The 19,094-nt window shown below is 37.8% G+C and overlaps 1 long non-coding RNA gene across 8 annotated transcripts; it reads left to right on the top strand.

The window, feature by feature from the left end:
* The first annotated feature begins 614 nt into the window (after nt 1–614).
* Nucleotides 615–10,734, top strand: LOC143413252 (uncharacterized). 8 transcript variants are annotated; one of them, XR_013093880.1, is made up of 9 exons: nt 615–691; nt 897–3,054; nt 3,307–3,345; nt 3,521–3,640; nt 3,783–3,944; nt 7,804–7,917; nt 8,644–8,801; nt 9,229–9,286; nt 10,240–10,734. It is a non-coding gene; the product is annotated as an uncharacterized LOC143413252 (long non-coding RNA). The 8 variants fall into 8 exon arrangements; XR_013093883.1 differs by lacking the exon at nt 615–691 and having other exon boundaries at nt 747–2,355; nt 2,898–3,054; XR_013093881.1 differs by lacking the exon at nt 615–691 and having other exon boundaries at nt 748–2,355; nt 2,893–3,054.
* The last annotated feature ends 8,360 nt before the right edge of the window (nt 10,735–19,094 follow it).

Genomic DNA, 19,094 nt, shown 5'->3' with positions numbered 1-19,094 from the left:
TATGTCCTTCCAGTCTTTTACTGACCTGTTGCCCCTGCAGGTTGGTGAAATGCAGGATTAGCTGCATAATGTCCTCTGCAAAAAAAAGATGGAAAGTGCTCACAGGGCTGCTGATCCTATACGAATTGCATAATGGGTTGGTCCTGGGGTTAAAATGGGGGGAGGAAAAAATGGCAGGACCTCTTCGTGTGTGGGTTGCCACATGATTTCTCCATTTTTAGATCTCCACTGGCCATCCTCCAGTCTTGTCTCTTCCTCCTGCTCTTCTTCCTCCTTCTCCTTCTCCTCCTCCGCACATGAGCTGCAAAGCTCCTCGGTGCCTGGCAAAAATTCTTCTTCGCTGTCAGAAGTATCTCCACTGCTTGTGGAGAGTGCAAAACTGCAGCAACAGCCTCCTCTAAACTGAGTGCACGCTTCATTGTGTCTGTGCAGAAATGACCACTCAGACCAGGCTGCAAAGTATTCTCATAGACTTCAAAGGTGCACCTGAATAAACATGCTATACCATACATCCAATAAGAGAGAGGAGGCACACTCTTGATCAAGAAAAAACATAAGCGCACGCCTTTGATCTCTCCCCCCCCCCCCCCTCTCTCTCTCTCTCTCACACACACACACACACATGCACATACATACATACACAATACCATTTTATGGTGGTTAGCTGTTTTATTGTCATGCATTTTACAAGGTAAGATAACCATGTCCTGCATTCAAAACCACTGAAAATGTCTATGGTGGTGCTGTGCCTAATATTGTGCTGGTGTATGCTGGGTAATCGCACAGCTAGCGACTGGGTGACTTTATTCACCCGCTTCGGCTGTTGTCAGTCCATATCCCCTAGATATGGACCATCTCCTGCTAGATTGTTCAGAAGGTTGTTATCATCCATCCAGATGGAGGATCACTAACAGGAGCGTGGGAAGACTCCAGAATCCACTCTGGCTGCAATCCGGTGGATACAGGAGTGTGTACAGGTAAGACCGTTTAAACGGACAGCATTTATAGAATGACTATTAAAAGTCAGACCAGCGAGTGTCAATAATGTTAATGTGGTTATGTTAGTAATACACCGAGTGCTAATATAACAGCTTTAAGATGCATTTGTAGATGTTATTACGTGTTTTACCGTCTTTATGGTGCTAGCTTAAAGTTACGGTGTAAACGTTAGCTTATATTGGAGTAAAGCTGTTACTGTTTAAACGATGTTAGCACAGAAATATTAGCTTCTGTCATGACTGACGAAGTTACTAGTTAATAAAGTTTCCAGTAAAGTGTTTAATCGCAGCCACAGACTGACAGCAAATATCTCGATTAGCTTCAGTGCATCTGTAATAAATATGTGCAAGTTTCAGTGCTTCGTTTAAACTGTATGATACTTATACTGACCCAGGGTCAGTGTAAAATACAATCCTAGCTGTGTGAACAAAGCCTGGCTCCTTTAATCCTGCATGAAAAACCTCAGGATGCAGGCTATTATTACTCTTTCCTGCTGGCACACCTGTCACACCTGAGAGTCAGCTAGAAACTTACAGTGACGTGGACATCATGCAAAGACTGCCAGACTCTGTAATACTGCAAATGATCAGTGACTCAAGTTAACACTAAACTTTAAACGGTACCTCTGTGTCTCTGTGTGCTGAACATTTAGGATTGAGTCAGGCTGCATCTGTGTTAGTCCTCTGACAGACTGGTGACCTGTCCAGGTGTGCTCTACCTATGACTACTGGGACAGGCTCTAGCTCCTGTAATAGAAATTTTATGTTATTCTCATTTAAAGCATTTAAGTGCTTATGCATATGCTTAGTTGTGACACTGTTATAGACTGTTCAATGAAGGTTTCTAAAACTAGATGAACTTACTTCAGCAGTTTGAGAAAACAACTCCCTTTACAGGTGCTGATAACGTCAAGGGCACAAAACAGCATAACCATTGATCCGTTAGGTTTCATAGCGAGACACGTGAAGTGGCAGAGCTGACATGACTGAACTGTGATGTTTGATGTGTGTTTGCTCTCCTGTGCACAGTAATAAATAGCATGATCACAGCTCTTTCTGTGTTGCAGACTTTATTTAAAAAATTCCATGACATCTACTATAACTGAACCAACCTGGTGCTCTTCATTTATGGAGGCTGTTGAGTCTGAATGTTGGATGTTGTGTATCTCGTGTTCTCTGGGCTTTGTTGTCCTCAGTCTTTTTGCAGGATCAGAAAACAAAACCGGGAGGCGCGTAAATGTTTCTTCTCCATGATGTTTCTTCAAATGTTTCTTCTGGATGATGATATGACCGTGACACGGGATGCCACCTTTGGTCTTGTGACGAAGCAAAGCTCAGGAAGAAGTGTGATTAAATGGTACCCACATGTTGAGAAGGATGTACAGGGCACCTGCAGCCAAATCCAAGCTTCAGCTTAGTTGTAGTTGCAGAATGCTATAGGACTGAGACATCTAAGGCATCAAATGTTTGATTAAACGGATGAAAAAGAGAAGTTTTTTCCCTATAATTATCACTTCTTAAAATCTGTAGCAACTTCAAGTCTGTCAGCATGCTGAGCATGCTCAGAATGTGACAATATATTTTTGTTCAATATTTAATTTCTTTCAGTTGCAATTGTTAAATGAAAAAATATATATTCTTATAATTTAGCAAACGAATTTATAAAAAAAAAAATACATATATCTGTATTAGTTTTAGTAAATTAATTTGACACCTGTATTGAAAATACCATATTGTATTCATACAGAATCAGTATGGTATCATTGTTTGTCTGTTCACTGATTGTTGAAGCTAAGAGCTACTTTGATCTGTTTAGATCTAAAGTATCCAAAGTTGAGTTCTAATGTTTCTTCACCCCTGTGTGTGTGATATGTGATTTCCTACATGCTGGCAGAGCAGAGCAGCAGTTTGTGCTCACAGATGGTGACGGTGTGGAGAGACGGTGGTATTTCCTCAGAAGAACCAGCAGAGTCACAAAGGACACCAGTCCATCTCACCACCTTGACTTGCTGACTGATGTTCGTCTACACTGCACAGAGGAAATCAACTGACCGAGGTTTGTCCAGTGACGTGTTATGAAATGTATATTTGTTTTATGCTTACAGATATGTTTTTCTTGACAGAGGCTCTGCAGAGGTTAGACAAAGCAGAGAAAACATGTGCTTTACATTTTACTGTGATTTATTGAGATATTTGTTGCCTGATGTTCAGCAGGAATGGAGAAATAGAATCAAAGGGAGATGTTTTTCCTGTTTTTGTAATGATGTAAGTAAATCTTCAATATTATTTATTTGCTTGGTTATATTAGGAGCGTTTCTGAGTGAGGGGGAGAGGAGTCATCATCCAGGTAAAGTGACGTGGATCAGTGGATACACTTGTCTCCCCTTTAAAGGAGACGATCCAAGTCATCCTTAAATGTTAGCGCTTTCAAATACACAAACATTTTTAAAGGACAAAAATGAACATCCAACTTTGACTGTAATACAAAATAAATCTTTGCATGTGTGTTTTCAAACTCTCAGATGGGCAGTATATCAGTCTTGGACTGTCTAACCTGCCGGAGCAGCACTGAATGACCACCGCACGAGCATGTTCCTGCAACATTCAGCATCTGATCCTTCATCTGTGTGCTTCTGCTTTTGGTAAGTAGAGTTACCCAACTCCAGTAACTCTAAACACATGCCATCCATTTCTAACGGCCTGGTTACTTCCTGTCAGTTACTTTAGAAACCATGTGGTCACCTGACCTAACACTGTTTCTTCTTCTTCTCCTTAATGTTGAAGTGTCAAATGTCAAACAGCTGGAGAGGAAACTACACCAGTGTACTGGGATGTTTCAGCAACACGTGCCAGATGCTGTTCCTTCATGGTGACATCACCAGAGACAGTCCCGCCCACCTCAGGACCCATTGATTATGATGATCTGATCCATCAAACCCCCAGCAGGTGAACTTTATTCATGACATAACACCGCAACAATGTAAAAAATTAAACAGCAACAGTCTAAATGTAAAGTGCATTCTAAAGTCCTCTTCAATAAATTGTATGCAAAGAGTCATTCAGGTCACTACAGAACCCAGAGTCTTCATCATTAAATCTCTGGTTGCTTCATTTTTTCTATCCTATATCAGATATTTTAAAGGTTAGCTTAGGTAAAGTTCCATTCTCATGGTGAGGCAAAGTGCTTTATGTGTGTGTGTGCCCGTGTCATGAACGGCTATAAAAGGCCTATAATTAAAGAACAAAGCGGGGTTTGAGTTCGAGTTGCGGCAGACTGTCACTACTTGTAAATGGAACGCAGCCTTCCTACGGCGGACAGCTAATAACAGGAATCGGACGCGGTCCAGCCAAGTCCACAGCAACCACCATAGCAACCGCCTAGCATGACCTTAAAAACATATTCTGTCTTCATAACTATCAAAATCGTGAAATGATTTGCAAAGTGTGAAAGTGTTACAGCTGCAGAGAGCTATGGCGGTATCTATGGAAGCTGTTTACATAGCTAATAATATACGATGTAACCATGGAGACAGTCAGTCACTTGAGCTAGCGGTGCATGTTTACTACAGTGAATAAGGTGATTGAGTGCACAGCGTCCACACTCTGCAGGGGGTAAAGACATTACTTCAATATTGTTTTATATTGATATATATTAGCCTTCTGTTGACCATCACCTCAGGTTCACCATTACAGTTTCAGATTACAGATGCACACTGTCTAAACACATTCAAAAACTCATGTCTCAGAAATAAGCACAGCTGTTCATGTTTGTCATTAGAGTTTTATTTGTAAGAAAATTATGAACTTCATATTGTGCATTAAATAAAAGAACATTTCACAACTCTGAGTCAACAGAAACAGGTAACAGAAATGTCTCTAATGTGTACAGTGTAGTGTAAGCATTAAAAGATCATAAAGGAAAAACTAACATTTATGTGAAACTAATTGTAATAAAAAATGAGCAGGTGCTTTATAGATTTAAAAGAAAGAATCTGAAAACAACACTTTTTTGGTCTAAGTGATCAAAGTAGAAAACAGAACTGATGTTCAAGAACAAACCGTAGCTGCACTAATATTACACATCTCGATCGTTGTACTGAACAGACATGTTGCTTTTAAAACCACATGCAGTGTGTGACCATGACTGTTCACTGAGACCATGAACGCCACTTCGCTGAAGCATTCTTCTTCTTCTTCTTGCCATTAAATTGGAAGCAGAAGCAGCACGAGCTGATTTGATCTACTGAAAGGAAAAAGCAGAACATCTGAGTTGAAACCAGTCAGCTGAAATCATTAAGACAGGAACAAATTCAATGCAGTGTCTCAAGTGGCTTAGCCTGTTACAACTGTTGATACAAGCTAAATACGGTTAACACACAGTGTCAGGGAGCTCCAGTGTGGGAACTAGTGGCTTTAGGTTTGTAGTCATTTAACTTTCATCCATTCATTCATTTAATTCAGGAGGAAGAAATGCCAGGTTGGTGCAGGCTGGTTACATGCATTTGGTCCCATGCTGTCTTTAATTAAATGACTTGGTTCATTTTATGGCTGGGCTGTATGTGGGGTTATATCATGTTATTTGGGCAGGAGTACCTGTCCCCTGTTAGACTTAGAAAGTTTCTCCATAAGTAGAGTTTCTAACTCTTCTAGCACATCTGTGGCTGACAGCTTTTTGGTGGCTCTTTTTACCCCACACTGGTTGTGAGTGTGTAAATAGCCCCACTAGTTATTTTGGGTTGCAGTTAACTAGGGAGGAAGGGGTGGGTATGCCATGATTAGGTGAATAACAATTATATGTGATACATAAATTTCACAATGCATGCATATATCTCTATCAATTAAACCTGGCCTGAGGGCTGCCATTTTTTACATTCAGTTATTTCTCTTAGAAATGTTGGAACTAAATAATGAATGTGTTACAGTTAAAGTGAAACACTGGTCAGTGTAAATGGCTCATTGGGACACAGAAACCTTTAAATTAAACCTGATATCTAGTGTCAAACAATATCAAAGCTGTAAAAGATGTTTACATTCAGAATTTATAAAACTATGATTGTAAATAAATTCAAACAAGTGAGCTTTTCTCTTTGTGCTGAATATCAACACTGTGGTTTCTTAGACTGTAAGCTGTACTTTAGTGCAACCAGTTGCAGAAGCTGCCACTCCAAATGTCTTTTGATAACAAGAAAAAAATACCTTTTCAGTACACGGCCTGAAGTTCTTCTCCGACATCTTCTGCAATCGGCTTTGTCTGCTGGTTTGAAGACAATAAACCACAAAAAAGATGATTTAGTCACTTTGTCTGCGTCATGCAGCTCGAATGTGTCGTGTAACGATGTTGAATAGCCGTCGTTATCCCTCTGCTTTGAGCCTTTTATCAAAAGTTACAGCTAACTTCATGAAGTTGTACAAAAAGGCTTCATTTCGCCGAGACAGTGCGTTTCTGACTATTACATGCATTTGAATGGAGTTCTTGCACGAAACAAAGTATAAGTTTTCATTATGTGAATAACTTGTATTTTACACTGACCCTGGGTCAGTATCAACTTCATGAAGACAGCTGTAACTTTTGATAGAGGACTCACACACACACATATTTATGGCTTTGCCTTATAGAATTCAGCATCTCCGTGCTGAGGAAATAGGTTTTGCAGCTGTTTGAGCTAAGATTTTCAAGTTATTCACAAATTGAAAACCTATACTTTGTGTCGGGCGAGAACTCCATTCAAATGCATGTAATAGCGAGAAACGCACTAACGTGGTGAAATAAAGCGTTTTTCCATAAACTTCATAAAGACAGCTGTAAATTTTGAGAGAAGACTCACACACACATTGGGGGGATATTGAAGTCTATAAGATAAAGCCATGAATATGTTTGTCTGAGTCTTCTATCAAAAGTTACAGCAAGCTCTATGAAGTTGATGAGAAACGCGTTTCTCACTGTTACATGCATTTGAATTTAGTTCTTGCCCGACACAAAGTATAGGTTTTAATTTGTGAATAACTTGAAAATCTTAGCTCAAACAGCTGCAAAACCTATTTCCTGAGCACTGAGATGCTGAATTCTATAAGGCAAAGCCATAAATATGTGTGTGTGATTCTTCTATCAACAGTTACAGCTGTCTTCTTGAAGTTGATACTGACCCAGGGTCAGTGTAAAATACAATCCTAGCTGTGTGAACAAAGCTTGGCTCCTTTAATCCTGCATGACAAACCTCAGGATGCAGGTTATTATTACTCTTTCCTGCTGGCACACCTGAGAGTCAGCTAGAAACTTACAGTGACGTGGACATCATGCAAAGACTGCCAGACTCTGTAATACTGTGAATGATCAGTGACTCAAGTTAACACTAAACTTTAAACAGTACCTCTGTGTCTCTGTGTGCTGAACATTTAGGATTGAGTCTGCATTGACTTTATTTATTGAGACTTTAATGTGCTAAAAGCAGGTTGAAGACAGCTCAGAAACATTTGAAGATTAAAATTTAGCATTATGGCTGCTGGTGGTTTGTAAAGCCTATACTCAGCTGTAGTTTTTGTTACTAATTTATGTTTGTTGTTGTTTAACACAGATTTCAGAAGAGCAAATATGCTTAATAGTTTAACTAGATTTCATTTGTCAGTGTGGGACTGCTGAGTCACCTGAAGAACTCATTTCATTCATTCTCCACATGATGTTCATATACAGAAATGTTTCACAGGAACTGGTTCCTCCCAAACTGTGAACTAGTGTGTTTCCATAGATTATCTCTGTATGAATGTACTTTTAAATGAAGGCAAGTGTTTGTCCTTTTTTGTTCCTCAGTTACAGTACGTGATATCTTGATATCAGGCGGTCAACACTGGGGGAAGACAAGAAGCAGACGTACTTCCAAGAGGGAGCTGCAGTGAGGACACAGCCAGGTCACTGAGGTCAGAGGTCAGAATCTGAAACAGCTCAGGTTTATATTTTAGGGGTTATAAAAAATCAAAATGTATTTATGAAGAAACCTTTAAATAATAGTCATAATTATGATTATTATAAGAAATATCAAACATTTAAGTGGATTTTCTGTTACACATGTTGTATTAGCCCTGCAATAAACTGGCAGCCTGTCTTTGTCCTGTATCAGCTGGGATAGGCTTCATCCTCCCGCAACCCTGAATTGGATACATTGTATTCCAATTATGTAATCTGATCATTTACAAACTCAAGGTATCTAATCAAAATGTAAGTAATAATTATAAAATGGGAAAGCAGAAATAAGTGTGACATAAATGTAAATGTGTTAGCTGACATAGAGGACAGCTACATGTAGTCTGAAAAACCTTTGTTGTCAAGTTTGCAGGTATATCAGCACGAGACATTCTTACATAGAAGAGTCTGTTAAAGTCTCTAACTCAGCGAAGCATTATTGGTCCCGTCTGTTTGGATAAATATAGTAAGTTGATGTTTGTCCATTTATTGACACATTTTCTTAAGTGCTTATCCAGTTCAGGATCACAGTGGAGCTGCAGCTGGATATGTTCATTAAATAAACCTTACAAAAGTTAACAATAAACCTGCATCCATGTACGTTGTTGTCCACAGGATAAGAAAATCAAACTGGAACACTGTGGAACATGTTAATAAATGTTTGTGTGTTTATGCCTGTGTCTTTCACAGGAGGCGCTGGAAGGTTTCCCTAATAGTTCCTGGTGAATCAAAGCAGAACCATAAAGGTTGCTGGATTGCATGATGGCCTTACCCCTGAGCAGTCATCCTGTTAAAGGAGGAACCAGTTAGAAGCTGTTTTCAAAGTAGCTGAGCAGATTTCATCTCAAGTAAGCGATTAACTGTTTGTTCATCTGTTCTGCCACTTAAAGAGCATTTAAGGACGTCTTTTGAGTGTCCAGCTGAATTAATTCTACTGGCTCTCATGGTCATTTGTTATTATAGACATATTTTTCATGTTCATCCAGCTATTTAGTAAATTCTATCTATTTAGTAATATCCGTCAGCTATAAAATGTAATATAAATATAAAAAATATCTAAATATCTCCTGCACTTTATATTTTAATGATGTAAGTCTGTTATCGTGTTACATTAGCATTCCTCACATATCAATGAGATGCTGTACAGTACAATCCTACTGACGCAGCAGAGGGATAACGACGGCTATTCAACATCGTTACACGACACATTCGAGCTGCATGACACAGACAAAGTGACTAAATCATCTTTTTTATGGTTTATTGTCTTCAAACCAGCAGACAAAGCCGATTGCAGAAGATTTCGGAGAAGAACTTCAGGCCGTGTACTGAAAAGGTATTTTTTTCTTGTTATCAAAAGACATTTGGAGTGGCAGCTTCTGCAACTGGTTGCACTAAAGTACAGCTTACAGTCTAAGAAACCACAGTGTTGATATTCAGCACAAAGAGAAAAGCTCACTTGTTTGAATTTATTTACAATAATAGTTTTATAAATTCTGAATGTAAACATCTTTTACAGCTTTGATATTGTTTGACACTAGATATCAGGTTTAATTTAAAGGTTTCTGTGTCCCAATGAGCCATTTACACTGACCAGTGTTTCACTTTAACTGTAACACATTCATTATTTAGTTCCAACATTTCTAAGAGAAATAACTGAATGTAAAAAATGGCAGCCCTCAGGCCAGGTTTAATTGATAGAGATATATGCATGCATTGTGAAATTTATGTATCACATATAATTGTTATTCACCTAATCATGGCATACCCACCCCTTCCTCCCTAGTTAACTGCAACCCAAAATAACTAGTGGGGCTATTTACACACTCACAACCAGTGTGGGGTAAAAAGAGCCACCAAAAAGCTGTCAGCCACAGATGTGCTAGAAGAGTTAGAAACTCTACTTATGGAGAAACTTTCTAAGTCTAACAGGGGACAGGTACTCCTGCCCAAATAACATGATATAACCCCACATACAGCCCAGCCATAAAATGAACCAAGTCATTTAATTAAAGACAGCATGGGACCAAATGCATGTAACCAGCCTGCACCAACCTGGCATTTCTTCCTCCTGAATTAAATGAATGAATGGATGAAAGTTAAATGACTACAAACCTAAAGCCACTAGTTCCCACACTGGAGCTCCCTGACACTGTGTGTTAACCGTATTTAGCTTGTATCAACAGTTGTAACAGGCTAAGCCACTTGAGACACTGCATTGAATTTGTTCCTGTCTTAATGATTTCAGCTGACTGGTTTCAACTCAGATGTTCTGCTTTTTCCTTTCAGTAGATCAAATCAGCTCGTGCTGCTTCTGCTTCCAATTTAATGGCAAGAAGAAGAAGAAGAATGCTTCAGCGAAGTGGCGTTCATGGTCTCAGTGAACAGTCATGGTCACACACTGCATGTGGTTTTAAAAGCAACATGTCTGTTCAGTACAACGATCGAGATGTGTAATATTAGTGCAGCTACGGTTTGTTCTTGAACATCAGTTCTGTTTTCTACTTTGATCACTTAGACCAAAAAAGTGTTGTTTTCAGATTCTTTCTTTTAAATCTATAAAGCACCTGCTCATTTTTTATTACAATTAGTTTCACATAAATGTTAGTTTTTCCTTTATGATCTTTTAATGCTTACACTACACTGTACACATTAGAGACATTTCTGTTACCTGTTTCTGTTGACTCAGAGTTGTGAAATGTTCTTTTATTTAATGCACAATATGAAGTTCATAATTTTCTTACAAATAAAACTCTAATGACAAACATGAACAGCTGTGCTTATTTCTGAGACATGAGTTTTTGAATGTGTTTAGACAGTGTGCATCTGTAATCTGAAACTGTAATGGTGAACCTGAGGTGATGGTCAACAGAAGGCTAATATATATCAATATAAAACAATATTGAAGTAATGTCTTTACCCCCTGCAGAGTGTGGACGCTGTGCACTCAATCACCTTATTCACTGTAGTAAACATGCACCGCTAGCTCAAGTGACTGACTGTCTCCATGGTTACATCGTATATTATTAGCTATGTAAACAGCTTCCATAGATACCGCCATAGCTCTCTGCAGCTGTAACACTTTCACACTTTGCAAATCATTTCACGATTTTGATAGTTATGAAGACAGAATATGTTTTTAAGGTCATGCTAGGCGGTTGCTATGGTGGTTGCTGTGGACTTGGCTGGACCGCGTCCGATTCCTGTTATTAGCTGTCCGCCGTAGGAAGGCTGCGTTCCATTTACAAGTAGTGACAGTCTGCCGCAACTCGAACTCAAACCCCGCTTTGTTCTTTAATTATAGGCCTTTTATAGCCGTTCATGACACGGGCACACACACACATAAAGCACTTTGCCTCACCATGAGAATGGAACTTTACCTAAGATAACCTTTAAAATATCTGATATAGGATAGAAAAATGAAGCAACCAGAGATTTAATGATGAAGACTCTAAAACCCACTGTCTTGGCGAAATAAAGCGTTTTTGAACAACTTCATATAAATCGCTGTAACTTTTGATAGAAGACTCAGACAAACATGTTTATGGCTTTATCTTATAGAACTCAATATCCCCGTGCTGGGCAAACAGAACAGGTTTTGCAGCCGTTTGAGCTAAGATTTTAAAATTATTCACATAATGAAAACCTATACTTTGTTTCAGGCGAGTTTCCCATTCAAATGCATGTAACAGTGAGAAACGCATTGTCTTGGCGAAATAAAGCGTTTTTGAACAACTTCATATAAATCGCTGTAACTTTTGATAGAAGACTCAGACAAACATGTTTATGGCTTTATCTTATAGAACTCAATATCCCCGTGCTGGGCAAACAGGTTTTGCAGCCGTTTGAGCTAAGATTTTAAAATTATTCACATAATGAAAACCTATACTTTGTTTCAGGCGAGTTTCCCATTCAAATGCATGTAACAGTGAGAAACGCATTGTCTTGGCGAAATAAAGCGTTTTTGAACAACTTCATATAAATCGCTGTAACTTTTGATAGAAGACTCAGACAAACATGTTTATGGCTTTATCTTATAGAACTCAATATCCCCGTGCTGGGCAAACAGGTTTTGCAGCCGTTTGAGCTAAGATTTTAAAATTATTCACATAATGAAAACCTATACTTTGTTTCAGGCGAGTTTCCCATTCAAATGCATGTAACAGTGAGAAACGCATTGTCTTGGCGAAATAAAGCGTTTTTGAACAACTTCATATAAATCGCTGTAACTTTTGATAGAAGACTCAGACAAACATGTTTATGGCTTTATCTTATAGAACTCAATATCCCCGTGCTGGGCAAACAGGTTTTGCAGCCGTTTGAGCTAAGATTTTAAAATTATTCACATAATGAAAACCTATACTTTGTTTCAGGCGAGTTTCCCATTCAAATGCATGTAACAGTGAGAAACGCATTGTCTTGGCGAAATAAAGCGTTTTTGAACAACTTCATATAAATCGCTGTAACTTTTGATAGAAGACTCAGACAAACATGTTTATGGCTTTATCTTATAGAACTCAATATCCCCGTGCTGGGCAAACAGGTTTTGCAGCCGTTTGAGCTAAGATTTTAAAATTATTCACATAATGAAAACCTATACTTTGTTTCAGGCGAGTTTCCCATTCAAATGCATGTAACAGTGAGAAACGCATTGTCTTGGCGAAATAAAGCGTTTTTGAACAACTTCATATAAATCGCTGTAACTTTTGATAGAAGACTCAGACAAACATGTTTATGGCTTTATCTTATAGAACTCAATATCCCCGTGCTGGGCAAACAGGTTTTGCAGCCGTTTGAGCTAAGATTTTAAAATTATTCACATAATGAAAACCTATACTTTGTTTCAGGCGAGTTTCCCATTCAAATGCATGTAACAGTGAGAAACGCATTGTCTTGGCGAAATAAAGCGTTTTTGAACAACTTCATATAAATCGCTGTAACTTTTGATAGAAGACTCAGACAAACATGTTTATGGCTTTATCTTATAGAACTCAATATCCCTGTGCTGGGCAAACAGGTTTTGCAGCCGTTTGAGCTAAGATTTTAAAATTATTCACATAATGAAAACCTATACTTTGTTTCAGGCGAGTTTCCCATTCAAATGCATGTAACAGTGAGAAACGCATTGTCTTGGCGAAATAAAGCGTTTTTGAACAACTTCATATAAATCGCTGTAACTTTTGATAGAAGACTCAGACAAACATGTTTATGGCTTTATCTTATAGAACTCAATATCCCCGTGCTGGGCAAACAGGTTTTGCAGCCGTTTGAGCTAAGATTTTAAAATTATTCACATAATGAAAACCTATACTTTGTTTCAGGCGAGTTTCCCATTCAAATGCATGTAACAGTGAGAAACGCACTGTCTTGGCGAAATAAAGCGTTTTTGAACAACTTCATATAAATCGCTGTAACTTTTGATAGAAGACTCAGACAAACATGTTTATGGCTTTATCTTATAGAACTCAATATCCCCGTGCTGGGCAAACAGGTTTTGCAGCCGTTTGAGCTAAGATTTTAAAATTATTCACATAATGAAAACCTATACTTTGTTTCAGGCGAGTTTCCCATTCAAATGCATGTAACAGTGAGAAACGCATTGTCTTGGCGAAATAAAGCGTTTTTGAACAACTTCATATAAATCGCTGTAACTTTTGATAGAAGACTCAGACAAACATGTTTATGGCTTTATCTTATAGAACTCAATATCCCCGTGCTGGGCAAACAGGTTTTGCAGCCGTTTGAGCTAAGATTTTAAAATTATTCACATAATGAAAACCTATACTTTGTTTCAGGCGAGTTTCCCATTCAAATGCATGTAACAGTGAGAAACGCATTGTCTTGGCGAAATAAAGCGTTTTTGAACAACTTCATATAAATCGCTGTAACTTTTGATAGAAGACTCAGACAAACATGTTTATGGCTTTATCTTATAGAACTCAATATCCCCGTGCTGGGCAAACAGAACAGGTTTTGCAGCCGTTTGAGCTAAGATTTTAAAATTATTCACATAATGAAAACCTATACTTTGTTTCAGGCGAGTTTCCCATTCAAATGCATGTAACAGTGAGAAACGCATTGTCTTGGCGAAATAAAGCGTTTTTGAACAACTTCATATAAATCGCTGTAACTTTTGATAGAAGACTCAGACAAACATGTTTATGGCTTTATCTTATAGAACTCAATATCCCCGTGCTGGGCAAACAGGTTTTGCAGCCGTTTGAGCTAAGATTTTAAAATTATTCACATAATGAAAACCTATACTTTGTTTCAGGCGAGTTTCCCATTCAAATGCATGTAACAGTGAGAAACGCATTGTCTTGGCGAAATAAAGCGTTTTTGAACAACTTCATATAAATCGCTGTAACTTTTGATAGAAGACTCAGACAAACATGTTTATGGCTTTATCTTATAGAACTCAATATCCCCGTGCTGGGCAAACAGAAGAGGTTTTGCAGCCGTTTGAGCTAAGATTTTAAAATTATTCACATAATGAAAACCTATACTTTGTTTCAGGCGAGTTTCCCATTCAAATGCATGTAACAGTGAGAAACGCATTGTCTTGGCGAAATAAAGCGTTTTTGAACAACTTCATATAAATCGCTGTAACTTTTGATAGAAGACTCAGACAAACATGTTTATGGCTTTATCTTATAGAACTCAATATCCCCGTGCTGGGCAAACAGGTTTTGCAGCCGTTTGAGCTAAGATTTTAAAATTATTCACATAATGAAAACCTATACTTTGTTTCAGGCGAGTTTCCCATTCAAATGCATGTAACAGTGAGAAACGCATTGTCTTGGCGAAATAAAGCGTTTTTGAACAACTTCATATAAATCGCTGTAACTTTTGATAGAAGACTCAGACAAACATGTTTATGGCTTTATCTTATAGAACTCAATATCCCCGTGCTGGGCAAACAGAAGAGGTTTTGCAGCCGTTTGAGCTAAGATTTTAAAATTATTCACATAATGAAAACCTATACTTTGTTTCAGGCGAGTTTCCCATTCAAATGCATGTAACAGTGAGAAACGCATTGTCTTGGCGAAATAAAGCGTTTTTGAACAACTTCATATAAATCGCTGTAACTTTTGATAGAAGACTCAGACAAACATGTTTATGGCTTTATCTTATAGAACTCAATATCCCCGTGCTGGGCAAACAGGTTTTGCAGCCGTTTGAGCTAAGATTTTAAAATTATTCACATAATGAAAACCTATACGTTGTTTCAGGCGAGTTTCCCATTCAAATGCATGTAACAGTGAGAAACGCATTGTCTTGGCGAAATAAAGCGTTTTTGAACAACTTCATATAAATCGCTGTAACTTTTGATAGAAGACTCAGACAAACATGTTTATGGCTTTATCTTATAGAACTCAATATCCCCGTGCTGGGCAAACAGAACAGGTTTTGCAGCCGTTTGAGCTAAGATTTTAAAATTATTCACATAATGAAAACCTATACTTTGTTTCAGGCGAGTTTCCCATTCAAATGCATGTAACAGTGAGAAACGCATTGTCTTGGCGAAATAAAGCGTTTTTGAACAACTTCATATAAATCGCTGTAACTTTTGATAGAAGACTCAGACAAACATGTTTATGGCTTTATCTTATAGAACTCAATATCCCCGTGCTGGGCAAACAGGTTTTGCAGCCGTTTGAGCTAAGATTTTAAAATTATTCACATAATGAAAACCTATACATTGTTTCAGGCGAGTTTCCCATTCAAATGCATGTAACAGTGAGAAACGCATTGTCTTGGCGAAATAAAGCGTTTTTGAACAACTTCATATAAATCGCTGTAACTTTTGATAGAAGACTCAGACAAACATGTTTATGGCTTTATCTTATAGAACTCAATATCCCCGTGCTGGGCAAACAGGTTTTGCAGCCGTTTGAGCTAAGATTTTAAAATTATTCACATAATGAAAACCTATACTTTGTTTCAGGCGAGTTTCCCATTCAAATGCATGTAACAGTGAGAAACGCATTGTCTTGGCGAAATAAAGCGTTTTTGAACAACTTCATATAAATCGCTGTAACTTTTGATAGAAGACTCAGACAAACATGTTTATGGCTTTATCTTATAGAACTCAATATCCCCGTGCTGGGCAAACAGGTTTTGCAGCCGTTTGAGCTAAGATTTTAAAATTATTCACATAATGAAAACCTATACTTTGTTTCAGGCGAGTTTCCCATTCAAATGCATGTAACAGTGAGAAACGCATTGTCTTGGCGAAATAAAGCGTTTTTGAACAACTTCATATAAATCGCTGTAACTTTTGATAGAAGACTCAGACAAACATGTTTATGGCTTTATCTTATAGAACTCAATATCCCCGTGCTGGGCAAACAGAAGAGGTTTTGCAGCCGTTTGAGCTAAGATTTTAAAATTATTCACATAATGAAAACCTATACTTTGTTTCAGGCGAGTTTCCCATTCAAATGCATGTAACAGTGAGAAACGCATTGTCTTGGCGAAATAAAGCGTTTTTGAACAACTTCATATAAATCGCTGTAACTTTTGATAGAAGACTCAGACAAACATGTTTATGGCTTTATCTTATAGAACTCAATATCCCCGTGCTGGGCAAACAGGTTTTGCAGCCGTTTGAGCTAAGATTTTAAAATTATTCACATAATGAAAACCTATACGTTGTTTCAGGCGAGTTTCCCATTCAAATGCATGTAACAGTGAGAAACGCATTGTCTTGGCGAAATAAAGCGTTTTTGAACAACTTCATATAAATCGCTGTAACTTTTGATAGAAGACTCAGACAAACATGTTTATGGCTTTATCTTATAGAACTCAATATCCCCGTGCTGGGCAAACAGAACAGGTTTTGCAGCCGTTTGAGCTAAGATTTTAAAATTATTCACATAATGAAAACCTATACTTTGTTTCAGGCGAGTTTCCCATTCAAATGCATGTAACAGTGAGAAACGCATTGTCTTGGCGAAATAAAGCGTTTTTGAACAACTTCATATAAATCGCTGTAACTTTTGATAGAAGACTCAGACAAACATGTTTATGGCTTTATCTTATAGAACTCAATATCCCCGTGCTGGGCAAACAGGTTTTGCAGCCGTTTGAGCTAAGATTTTAAAATTATTCACATAATGAAAACCTATACGTTGTTTCAGGCGAGTTTCCCATTCAAATGCATGTAACAGTGAGAAACGCATTGTCTTGGCGAAATAAAGCGTTTTTGAACAACTTCATATAAATCGCTGTAACTTTTGATAGAAGACTCAGACAAACATGTTTATGGCTTTATCTTATAGAACTCAATATCCCCGTGCTGGGCAAACAGAACAGGTTTTGCAGCCGTTTGAGCTAAGATTTTAAAATTATTCACATAATGAAAACCTATACTTTGTTTCAGGCGAGTTTCCCATTCAAATGCATGTAACAGTGAGAAACGCATTGTCTTGGCGAAATAAAGCGTTTTTGAACAACTTCATATAAATCGCTGTAACTTTTGATAGAAGACTCAGACAAACATGTTTATGGCTTTATCTTATAGAACTCAATATCCCCGTGCTGGGCAAACAGGTTTTGCAGCCGTTTGAGCTAAGATTTTAAAATTATTCACATAATGAAAACCTATACATTGTTTCAGGCGAGTTTCCCATTCAAATGCATGTAACAGTGAGAAACGCATTGTCTTGGCGAAATAAAGCGTTTTTGAACAACTTCATATAAATCGCTGTAACTTTTGATAGAAGACTCAGACAAACATGTTTATGGCTTTATCTTATAGAACTCAATATCCCCGTGCTGGGCAAACAGGTTTTGCAGCCGTTTGAGCTAAGATTTTAAAATTATTCACATAATGAAAACCTATACTTTGTTTCAGGCGAGTTTCCCATTCAAATGCATGTAACAGTGAGAAACGCATTGTCTTGGCGAAATAAAGCGTTTTTGAACAACTTCATATAAATCGCTGTAACTTTTGATAGAAGACTCAGACAAACATGTTTATGGCTTTATCTTATAGAACTCAATATCCCTGTGCTGGGCAAACAGGTTTTGCAGCCGTTTGAGCTAAGATTTTAAAATTATTCACATAATGAAAACCTATACTTTGTTTCAGGCGAGTTTCCCATTCAAATGCATGTAACAGTGAGAAACGCATTGTCTTGGCGAAATAAAGCGTTTTTGAACAACTTCATATAAATCGCTGTAACTTTTGATAGAAGACTCAGACAAACATGTTTATGGCTTTATCTTATAGAACTCAATATCCCCGTGCTGGGCAAACAGGTTTTGCAGCCGTTTGAGCTAAGATTTTAAAATTATTCACATAATGAAAACCTATACGTTGTTTCAGGCGAGTTTCCCATTCAAATGCATGTAACAGTGAGAAACGCATTGTCTTGGCGAAATAAAGCGTTTTTGAACAACTTCATATAAATCGCTGTAACTTTTGATAGAAGACTCAGACAAACATGTTTATGGCTTTATCTTATAGAACTCAATATCCCCGTGCTGGGCAAACAGAAGAGGTTTTGCAGCCGTTTGAGCTAAGATTTTAAAATTATTCACATAATGAAAACCTATACTTTGTTTCAGGCGAGTTTCCCATTCAAATGCATGTAACAGTGAGAAACGCATTGTCTTGGCGAAATAAAGCGTTTTTGAACAACTTCATATAAATCGCTGTAACTTTTGATAGAAGACTCAGACAAACATGTTTATGGCTTTATCTTATAGAACTCAATATCCCCGTGCTGGGCAAACAGGTTTTGCAGCCGTTTGAGCTAAGATTTTAAAATTATTCACATAATGAAAACCTATACTTTGTTTCAGGCGAGTTTCCCATTCAAATGCATGTAACAGTGAGAAACGCATTGTCTTGGCGAAATAAAGCGTTTTTGAACAACTTCATATAAATCGCTGTAACTTTTGATAGAAGACTCAGACAAACATGTTTATGGCTTTATCTTATAGAACTCAATATCCCCGTGCTGGGCAAACAGGTTTTGCAGCCGTTTGAGCTAAGATTTTAAAATTATTCACATAATGAAAACCTATACTTTGTTTCAGGCGAGTTTCCCATTCAAATGCATGTAACAGTGAGAAACGCATTGTCTTGGCGAAATAAAGCGTTTTTGAACAACTTCATATAAATCGCTGTAACT

The sequence above is a fragment of the Maylandia zebra genome, linkage group LG17 (genome assembly GCF_041146795.1).
Source record: "Maylandia zebra isolate NMK-2024a linkage group LG17, Mzebra_GT3a, whole genome shotgun sequence".
NCBI lineage: Eukaryota > Metazoa > Chordata > Actinopteri > Cichliformes > Cichlidae > Maylandia > Maylandia zebra.
The sequence above is the reverse complement of the archived record's forward strand: the minus strand, read 5'-3'. Positions and strand labels throughout refer to the sequence as shown.